The 11,106-nt window shown below is 47.2% G+C and overlaps 1 long non-coding RNA gene across 1 annotated transcript; it reads right to left on the reverse strand.

Annotated features, from left to right (window-relative positions):
- Positions 1-390: 390 nt before the first annotated feature.
- LOC123376411 lies at positions 391-9,288 on the reverse strand. Its single transcript, XR_006581775.1, has 3 exons — positions 9,035-9,288; positions 6,599-6,700; positions 391-545 (listed from the first exon to the last, which is right to left on the reverse strand). It is a non-coding gene; the product is annotated as an uncharacterized LOC123376411 (long non-coding RNA).
- Positions 9,289-11,106: the final 1,818 nt, after the last annotated feature.

Below are 11,106 nucleotides of genomic sequence, written 5' to 3' on the forward strand. Positions count from 1 at the left end.
ACTTTGCTCGCTTCACCCCAGGGCTGGGCCCCTTTCATTTCCAGGGGAGGCTGCCCAGGGAGGACACCCTGATTTTGCACTGAATGCATTTGATTAATTCATTCTCTTTACCCTAAATCAGTTCAGAGCAGCCCTTTTAGCTATGAATTTCCCCAATACATTTCGAGAGATTCAAATCAGCTTCCACTGGAACGCCACTTGGGTTGAACCACTGTATTGCTCATGATGGGAACTCAAATGTCACCCATCCTAGGTTCATCACCCTATCCCCCCATAGCCCTGATCCAAGCACATATGTGTATAATGTATGCACTTAACTTTACACACATGAATAAACTTAAGCACGGTCAGGACCCAAATTCCAGCACTGACCACTCAGGATACGAATTGTGAGAGAAGGAAGCATTGAGAGGAACTGGAGTCATCTGTTCATCAGTGCCATCTCTCCTGTCCCCACATCCCTGGAGAGTGTTTCTTGTAATGTCAGAGGGTCCCACCTCAGTATCAGTTGTGCTCTACTTCTGCTAGTGCCAAGTAAGGAAGTGCTATAGGCAGAGAAACAAATGAGAGATTCCTGCAATGGTGATTTCCAATGGGATTCCCATGACCCCATACCAACTTTAAAGCTGTGATTGGGGGCACAGTGCCAGGCACAAGGAACCATCAAAAGTTTGTAACAAATAATACAACAGTGCCAGAGCACTTCAGTGCTCTCGGCATTATTTAGGCCCAGATCCTCAAAGGTATTTAAGAGCCTAATTTCCATTGGCACCTAAATACATTTGAGGATCTGAGTCTTAGCTCCATTTCTCCCATTGTAGCCATCTCTGTAACTATTCATAGTATCTTCAGGTCATTTTGCTCTCCTTGTGCCCACACAGACCTGCACCAGATTCTACCTTCTCTGAGGTCAGAGTTCAGTTTCTCTCCCAGATACCCATCATTGAATTTCGTCACCTATTAGTAGCCACAGTCCAATCCTTGTCTTAAAAGCAGGGATTTTTTTGGCATATAAAAGCAATTGAGAAAACCATGAATAAAAAGATAGGATCCTGTCTTGTTAGGACACTATGAAAAACTAGGCGAAACCAGCACAAAGCTTATGTTACAAAATACAGAAATATTACCTATGGCATATCAGAATAAAGGCTCTATCCCAGGCCTTGTCTACACTACAAGACTATTTCGAATCTACTTAAGTCGAATTTGTGGATTCGACCTTATGAAGTCGAATTTGTGTATCCACAGTAAATACACTAATTCGAATTTCTGAGTCCACAGTAACGGGGCTGGCGTCGACTTTGGAAGCTGTGCACTGTGGGAAGCTATCCCACAGTTCCCGCAGTCCCCGCTGCCCATTGGAATGCTGGGTAGAGCTCCCAATGCCTCCTGGGGGAAAAATGTGTCGAGGGTGCTTTTGGGTAACTGTTGTCATTGAACCGTCAATCACGCCCTCCCTCCCTGAAAGCTCCGGCGGGAAATCTGTTCGCACCCTTCTCTGGTCGGTTACAGCGCGGACGCCACAGCACTGCGAGCATGGAGCCCGCTGCGATCATCGCTGCACTTATGGCCGTTGTCAACTCCTCGCACCTTATCGTCCACCTCTTCCACAGTCAGCTGCTGAGAAATCGGGCGAGGAGGCTCCGGCAGCGCGGTGAGGACAGGAATTCACAGAGTGGTGCAGACCTCTCACAAAGCAGGGTACGCCGCGCAGTGGAGATCATGGTGGCAATGGGTCAAGTTCATGGTGTGGAACGGCGATTCTGGGCCCGGGAAACAAGCACGGACTGGTGGGACCGCATAGTGCTGCAGGTCTGGGATGAATCACAGTGGCTGCGGAACTTCAGGATGCGTAAGGGCACTTTCCTTGAACTCTGTGACTTGCTGTCCCCTGCCCTGAAGCGCCAGGACACCCGGATGCGAGCAGCCCTGAGTGTGCAGAAGCGAGTGGCCATAGCCCTCTGGAAACTTGCAACGCCAGACAGCTACCGGTCAGTAGCGAACCACTTTGGCGTGGGCAAATCTACCGTGGGGGTTGCTGTGATTGAAGTAGCCCACGCAATCGTTGAGCAACTTCTCTCAAAGGTAGTGACTCTCGGAAACGTCCAGGACATCATAGATGGCTTCGCCGCGATGGGATTCCCAAACTGCGGTGGGGCTATAGATGGAACTCACATCCCTATCCTGGCACCAGCCCACCAGGCCAGCGAGTACATTAACCGAAAGGGCTACTTTTCAATGGTGCTGCAAGCACTGGTAGACCATAGGGGACGTTTTACCAACATCTTCGTTGGGTGGGCGGGCAAGGTTCATGACGCGCGTGTGTTCAGGAACTCTGGTCTGTTTAAATGCCTCCAGGCAGGTACTTTCTTCCCGGACCACAAAATAACGGGGATGTGCAGATGCCTACAGTGATCCTCGGGGACCCAGCCTACCCGCTAATGCCCTGGCTCATGAAGCCCTATACAGGCGCCTTGGACAGAGAGAAGGAACTCTTCAACTACCGGCTGAGCAAGTGCAGAATGGTGGTGGAGTGTGCTTTCGGACGTCTCAAGGGGAGATGGCGGAGCTTACTGACTCGCTCGGACATCAGCGAAAAGAATATCCCCGTAGTTATTGCTGCTTGCTGTGTGCTACACAATCTCTGTGAGAGCAAGGGCGAGACCTTTTTGTCCGGATGGGAGGTTGAGGCAAATTGCCTGGCTGCAGTTTACGCTCAGCCAGACACCCGTGCCGAGAGAATATCCCAGCGGGAAGCGCTGTGTATCCGGGAGGCTTTGAAAGCAAGTTTCCTCGGAGAGCAGGGTAACCTATGACTCTCCACTTGCTTTCAAGAGAAACTAATCCCTGGGCCTGTGTCTGTATGTGTCGATTTCGATCTGCGGTTACATACCCCGTTCTCAAAGTTTCCCCCACTTCCAAAGCACGTTTTAAAGCAAATTAATTGTTACACTCATTATTAATAAATCTTTGTTTTACTTTGCATTTCTGTTCAGGTGTTGAAACATGGACGCATACTGTGCTGGGCACGGTGTGCACTGATGTACAGACCGCTTGTTCCATAGAGGAATGACATCCTCCTGCTCCTACATAGGTCTCTGGGGTGGGGGACGGTTGCAAGTGGTTGTGCATGAAGGGGAGGGATTGCAGGAAGGGGTGGGTTTGCAGGAAGGGGCGAGTGTTGCCTTCTTTGGATAGGGGTTTGGATGACGGCATTGGGCTGCGGGTTTGGGCGTAGGAAGGGGTGAGGGGTGTGGGGGAAGGGTGAGTATCTGTCCGTGGATGAGGGCTCTTGTTGGGGCTCAGGGCAGCGGAGAGGCTCGTTGCTACGGTGGAAGTTCATGGTAAGGGCAGCGTGCCTTAACATTAGGGGGTGGCAGGCGCTAGGACCCTGGACAAGCATACACATCACAGAATGACCCGGGGCAGCATACACCACACAGAGTGACCCTGGTGCCTACTGACTGCAGTGTGTGTGTGCCCTGCAGTTGATCATGGCCCCAAGTCTGTACCCTGGTAATGTAGGCTATACCGTGCAATTATAAATCCCCTCCCCCCCCCATACACAAAAAAATCCTCTGACACGAAAGACGTGACCGAAACAGTGAATAACAGCAAACAGCTTTTAATAATCTAATACACAGTGGGGGAATGAAACTTGGATTTGGGACTGGGTGAGCCTGTAAGGGAAGCACTTCTACAAATTTATAGCGTGAGAGGTGTGTGGTACATTAGCGCTATGCAGTGGTGCAGTGACAGTTCTCACGGCCCCTACCGCCCCTCCGTCTTGTACTTTTGGGTGGGGGGGGCAGGACTTCTTGGCGGGGGAGGGCGGTTGCAGATACACTGCAGGGGGGCTCTGTCCTCCTGCCTGCGGTCCTGCAGAACATCAACAAGGCACCGGAGCGTGTCCGTTTGCTCCCTCATTAGCCCAAGCAGCGTTTGAGTCGCCTGCTGGTCTTCCTGCCGCCACCTGTCCTCCCGTTCGATGTGTGTGCGATGCTGTTGACATAGGGTCTCCCTCCACTGTCTCTGCTCTGCCGCCTCGGCTCTGGAGCAGGCCATCAGTTCCGCGAACATCTCGTCCCTAGTCTTTTTCTTTCGCCGCCTAATCTGCGCCAGCCTCTGCGAGGGGGATGCCGGGGCAGTCCGGGAAAGAGCCGCAGCTGTGTGATGGGAAAAGTAACTGATTTCCTTGAACAGATACATGTTTGCGAACAGTGAACACAGTCTAGTCAGTTTCTCTGAACAAGACCATACAGGGCAACAAGTCTCACGAGATCTCAGGACAAGTTCGAGATTTCGGAATACGCTCTCATTTGCTGCGGCATTGCACAGGAGAGCGGACAAGTGTGGAGAGACAGCTGAATCCGTCTAGCAGACAGTCCTGGTAAGCCTTACAGTACATTCTGCTTATCAGTTAATGGATAGCTGTGCCCTCCCGCTAAAGGCAATCTGGAAATCATATACTCTGACCCTTTTCCAGCCACTCCCGCCAGTGCATGGGAAAGATCAATGTATGCTTTTCCTATGTGGCCTACAACACGTGGCTGTTAAGCGAGGGTCATTGTTATGCAAAGTAAAAGTCAACCATTCACAACAGTAACAATACACTAATTGCCCTAATTAGATGCAGCATTTCATGAACGAGATCACCCTGAGGCGGGTCCCTCGGAGTCACAAAGAGCGGATGCTAAGGGAAGCCCTGCAGAGACCAGGACCATATGCGGCCATGCTTGTGGAGGCGATGATTCCCATCTACATAAGGATGTCCTGGCGCGGAAGAGTGTGCTTCCACGGAGCACCCAACAAGGCACCTCTCCCCAGGAACCTCCTGCGGAGGCTTTTCGAGGACCTAAATGAGACCTTTCTTGAATTGTCCCTGGAGGATTATTGTTCAATCCCTATATGTGTGGACCTACTTTTCATATAGTTTTTCATTGAAAATTTTATATATAGTATTTCTATTTTTTTATACCTGTTTTATAAAAAATAAATGTTTACATGTTTATAGCACTTACCGCCTGATCCTTCCCCTGATTCTGAGTCCGGGTTAACGGCCGGGGAGGGTTGGTAGGGGATCTCTGTGAGGGTGATGAAGAGATCCTGGCTGTCGGGGAAAGCGGTATTGTAAGCGCTGTCGCCTGCGCCGTCCTCCACAGACCCTTCCTCATCTTCCCCATTGGCGAACATCGAGGAGGAACTGTCCAGGTTCACTATGCCATCCACTGAGTCCACGGTCACTGGTGGGGCAGTGGTGGCAGACCCACCTAGAATGGCATGCAGTGCCTCGTAGAAGCGGCATGTCTGGGGCAGGGCTCCGGAGCGTCCGTTTGCCGCTCTGACTTTTTGGTAGCCTTGTCTCAGGTCCTTGATTTTCACGCGGCACTGCATTGCATCCCGGCTGTATCCTTTCTCTATCATTGCTTTGGAGACCTTCTCGAAGGTATTTGCATTCTGCTTGCTGGAGCGCAGCTCCGACAGCACAGACTCCTCGCCCCACACACCGATCAGATCCAGGACTTCCCGGTCTGTCCATGCTGGGGACCTCTTTCTATTCTTGGATTGGCCGGACTCCTCTGCTGGAGAGCTCTGCATCGTTGCAGGTGCTGCGGAGCTCGCCCCGATGTCCAGCCAGGACGTCAGATTCAAAGTGCCCAGACAGGAAAATGAATTCAAATTTTCCCGGGTCATTTCCTGTGTGGCTGGTCAGAGAATCCAAGCTCCGACTGCTGTCCAGAGCGTCAACAGAGTGGTGCACTGTGGGATAGCTCCCGGAGCTACTAAGTTCGATTTGCATCCACACCTAGCCTAATTCGAGCTAGCCATGTCGAATTTAGCGTTACTCCACCTGTCGGGGTGGAGTACCGAATTCGAACTAAAGAGCCCTCTAGTTCGAATTAAATGGCTTCCTGGTGTGGACGGTTGAGCGCTGCTAAATTCGCTGCAGAATTAACGCTGCTAAATTCGAATTAAAGTCCTAGTGTAGACCAGGCCCCAGTCTAAAGTTATCTTTCAGTATCCCCCTTTGTCTTAAAAAAGCGTATGTAAGCAAGGCCAGGTCTTCACTACAGACTTACACTGGTATAACTACATTGCTCAGGAGTGTGAAAAATCCACACTCCTGAGCGACACAGTGATGCCTACCTAACCCCTGATGTAGGCAGCACTCTGTTGATGGGAGGGCTTCTCCCATCGACATAGCTACTGCCTATTGTGGAGGTGGATCAACTACACGGATGGGAGAAGCTGTCCTGTTGGTATAGTAGCTGCAGCGTTTTAAGTGTAGACCTGCCCAGTATAACATGAGCTCCTTCTCTCATAGAAAATATATATTTTGTCTTTCCCCAAGAACTAAGATCCAAATCCTCAACGGTATTTAGGTACCTAACTCCCATTGAAATCAATGGAAGTTAGATGCCTAAATACCTTGAGGATCAAGGACTAAACTCCTTGTAATGGAGATAATAGGCAAGACACTACTTCAACTTTCAAAAACAGTCCAGAATGGTAAAATGGAAGTGAATCAAGTTCAGGTACCAGTTTGTGCTACATATAAAAACCAATACAATTTCCTATACACAGGCTAAAAGCTTACCAAAGCTCATCTGTCAGTCTTATGGGATCCTAGTCGGCCGAAGTCTTTCCCACCCTTCCACAAGGTTTGGGCCCCTGTTGGACAGAAGGTCCTGTCTGTTTGCTGGATCAGAAAGAAGGCCTGAGTCAGTTTAAATGCAGCCTTTTCATACCAAAAGCCCCTTCTTTGTCTGTTGGTCTCTGGAAAACCCAGTTTGAACCATATATGCAAGCCTCCCCTGGGGTGCTACCTCTTTGGAGATGTTACAGTCTGAGTGATTCATCTTAATACCCCCCATTGTTTTAGGTTACCATGGCTCCTTCAGGAACCGATCTGCGGTAGGTGTATACAATCCCTGGCCCACAGTAATACATAAGCTGTAATACAATATGGTCACCAAAGATACTGCATGCAGTTGCAATATCTGTCACAATTGATTTTTATGCTTCTCCATCCCATTAAAGATTGTTATTTTGGATTATTTTTCCCCAAGTGTATTAGGTTGCATTTCTCCAATCTGAACCTCATTTTGTTGTTTTATACCCATGTGTCTAACCTCTCTACAAGTCTGATCCAAAGATCATTGAAGTCAACCAGTTTTTCCATTGACTTCAATGAGTTCTGGATCAACCTTAAGTGAGTCAACAAGTCCAGTATCCTCCCTTTAGCACAGTGGTTCCCAAACTGGGGTTCGCGAAATGTTACAGGGAGTTCTTGGGGAAAAAAGTTCCTAATGGCAGACAGAGCTGTCCCTAGGGACCCCGGACAGCAGGGGGCCAGCAGCCTGGAGCCCCTGGACTTCCAGGAGCTAAGCAGATCAAAGCAAGCATATCTATTAGACTGAGGAGATTTAAACTTCAAGACTCCTTATAAGAAATGGAAAAGAAGGTGGATATTTTTTGCTGTTTTTAAAATTAAATACGCAGCTAGTATTGTTATTAAAATTATGAAGAAAAAGTTTAAGCTTTGTTGTAACGTGCGTTATTTGCCGGACTGCTCAACACCTGAATGCTTGTGTAGGAGGAACGATTTGAGTTGGCTTCTTAAATACCTTCATGCTGTTTCATATCTGATACTCCTTGATGAAACACAGGAGCCTTGTCTTATAACAGGCTTATTCAAAGTGATACAAGCTATGAAAGTGAGATCTTGGAAGAGTGATGCTGTTTTCATAATGTAATAAAAATACTGTAATGATCAGTAATAATTAATAATAAGTAGTGTGTAATAAGCACATCATAAAAACAAATTTTATATTTCCAAGATCGCTGCTTTTATAATTTATACTCAGGTAACGGAGAAAATCCCTGGAAACATTCATTTTTAGGAGGGGTTTCGTGAGACTTGACATTTTAGTTAAAGGGGTTCATGGGTTGTTAAAGTTTGGGAACCACTGCTTTAGCAGTATCTTAGGTTTCATAGGATGGCTCAGTGCACCTTCCCACATGTGCAGTAATGAGGGGAAGGAAGACCCATGAAGACTAACGATAAAGAGCAGGTAATGGAATATTTATAAAATTCAATCATAGAATATCAGCCAGTCTTGATGATCTGCATTGTTGAGTATTAATGGGATCAGCAAATGAACTGATTATACAGTTTTGAAAAATCTTGACAAATGGGGAGGTATTGAAAGACTGGATGAAAGCAAATGTAATAGCAGTGTTCAAAAAATGAAAGGATCCCTTAAATTTAACATTTATTCTTATGAGAATAATGGAACAAATATTAAGAGGGAAAAAACCTGAACATTGTCAATAAACAGGTGGAGTTATAAAGCACAGATATTGCAAATCAAAAGGGGTCAGTTGTGGCTTTGCACAGGCCCCACATATGGGTCAGTGCATTGTGTTGCCCTATGAGCACATCAGGAAGCAGATTGTGACTGAGGAAATCAAAATGTCCAAGACTCGAGATCCTCTAAGTATTTAACTGTCTGATTCCAATTGATTTCAAATGGAGTTAGGCATCTAATTACCTTTGAGGATCTTGGTCAATGTGCCTACTAGTCCCCTCAGCTCCAGGTGAGTGGGGGAAACATACCCTGCCCCAGCTTTATACCTATACATCCCCCAACACTAAGCAGTGGTGCTAAGGTTGCCTACTCCCCATCTCTTCCTGCCCAAATGTGCAGAGGGACAGCCCCTTGAAAACAGGAAGCTAGTGCAGGGAAGCAAGGGAGTACTTTTTGCTCCCTTACTCCCTTTTGTAGGATGGGCCACAATCTGGCCTAAACTTTGATGCCTTTGTTTTGATAGTATTGTTACCCCTTTTGACATGAGCGTTTGGCCAAAGTTTGGGGCCCTGCAGGTTTTTTCCACTAGGATGGGGTCAGGTATTTCTTTGATGTAATCCTGTTTATTTACAAAGAATGTACAAAGTCATGTTTCCCAGACACAGCAGGAATCAAACAACAGCTTTGCTCACAGCTTCAAGATTCTTTTTGGCAGCACCCACCTTGAAAACTCTTTCTAGGCTTTTCTCAGGACCACGCACTGTGCTTGTTCAGGCCACCCGTGTCTGGACTCTGGAGCTTCCTTGCTGCCTTCTCTGCTTCTCTTGTGTTTCTCCCCGTTCCCTTCTCTCTCCCACACACATAACTCCACCAAACAATACCCAACAAGAACCCTCCGCCCACATCATTCTAAGTCCTAGCAGACTCACATGTGTGTGCTTGTATTCTGGTTTGATGCCCCTATTGTTTCTAACATTTATTCTGAATGAAGGACTGCTGCTTCACGCATCAGTTTCAATAATGTTCTGCCCAGCCCACAACAGTATTAGGCCTGGTCTATGCTTGCAACTTAGGCCAACATAACTACAGTGCTCAGGGATGTGAAAAACCCATCACCTAACCCTCAATGTAGACGCAGTTAGGTGGATGGAAGAATGCTTCCGTTGTCCTACCTACCTTCATTCAGGAAGGTTGAGTTCCTACAATGATGGAAAAATCCCTTCCATCGCTGCAGTTTGCATGGGGTTACCAAGGCATAGCTATGGCACTGTAACTATGTATGGCCTGGTCTACACTAAAAAGTTAAATTGACCTATGTATCTCAGGGATATGAAAAATCCACACCCTGAGCGACATAGTTAAGCCGACTTAAACCCTGGTGTAGACAGAATTCTGTCAACTCAGCGTACCACCTCTCGGGGAAGTTGATTACTTATGCTGATGAGAGAACCCCTCCCACTGGTGTAGATGGTAGTGTCGACAGTGAAGCACTGCAGCTGTGCTGCTGTAGTGTTTCAAGTGTAGACAAGCCCTAGGCCACTAAAGCACCCATAATGTAGACATGGCCTTATTTAGGGCCAGATTCTGCTACCCTTATGGTGTGAAGTGCCAGACTCTGCAAGTAGTAGAAATGATTTCAGTGGGCCTATCAGACAGCATGAGTAAGGGTGGTGGAACCTCCAGACCTAAAGAGCTAGATTGTACTTTCAGACACAGTCCTGGGCGAGCGTCAGTGCATAAACTGCATGACTCCAGAAGCAGCCTCAGGAGGAAAGGTGACTCAGAGATATCTCTTGGAAGCACCACTTTCTCTTGGTTCCCCTCTTGCACAAGAGTAGTAATCTACTGGTAGCCTATGCCAGCAGCATATTATAACACTTCCTTATCCCTCACTGGCTCGGATGTGCTGGCCAGCACATGGGGAGGCAGACTCAAGGCTCCAATATTCCCTATTCTTCTCTGCCCACTCACTCCAAAGAATGAGTAAATGGGCACCACAACACCTGTTTACTTTTGCACACTTAAGTTCCAGGTAGCTTCTGCAGGATGAAAGGGGAGTCTCCCCCTCATGCCCCTGTGCTAGTGCATATTTTAAGTCACAATCTAGCCCAGGGGTAGGCAACCTATGGCACGCATGCCGAAGGCGGAACTCACACTGCCAGGGTCCTGGCCACTAGTCCGGGGGCCTCTGCATTTTAATTTAATTTTAAATGAAGCTTCTTAAACATTTTAAAAACCTTATTTACTTTACATACAACAATAGTTTAGTTATATATTATAGACTTGTAGAAAGAGACCTTATAAAAATATTAAACTGTATTACTGGCACATGAAACCTTAAATCGGAGTGAATAAATGAAGACTTGGCACACCAGTTCTGAAAGGTTGCCAACCCTGATCTATCCCATAGCTAGTGGATGAAGTAGATGCACTATATTTGACTTTTACTAAAGCATGTGATACGGTCTTATGAATCACTCTTGAAATTATTTCAAATTGGCTTGAATAGGAACTCTGTCATGTGGACTGAAAAATGGCTGAAGGACTATAAACAAAGGGTAATAGCAATGTATTGAGCTATGGGGAGGATTTTAACAAGTCAGTGTTGGGTCCAGTCTTATTTAATACCCTCATTAATGATCTGGAGGAGAGAGTAAAGAGAATGATGTCACAGATGATACTGAGGTGGAAGGAACTGTGAATACTAGTGATCACAGAGAAAATAATGAAAAGGAACCTAAGGTCTGAATCAAACCCCACTTAATCCACTTTGACATTGACTTCAGTGGCCTTT

The sequence above is a fragment of the Mauremys mutica genome, chromosome 8, assembly GCF_020497125.1.
Source record: "Mauremys mutica isolate MM-2020 ecotype Southern chromosome 8, ASM2049712v1, whole genome shotgun sequence".
In the NCBI taxonomy this organism is placed as follows: Eukaryota; Metazoa; Chordata; order Testudines; family Geoemydidae; genus Mauremys; species Mauremys mutica.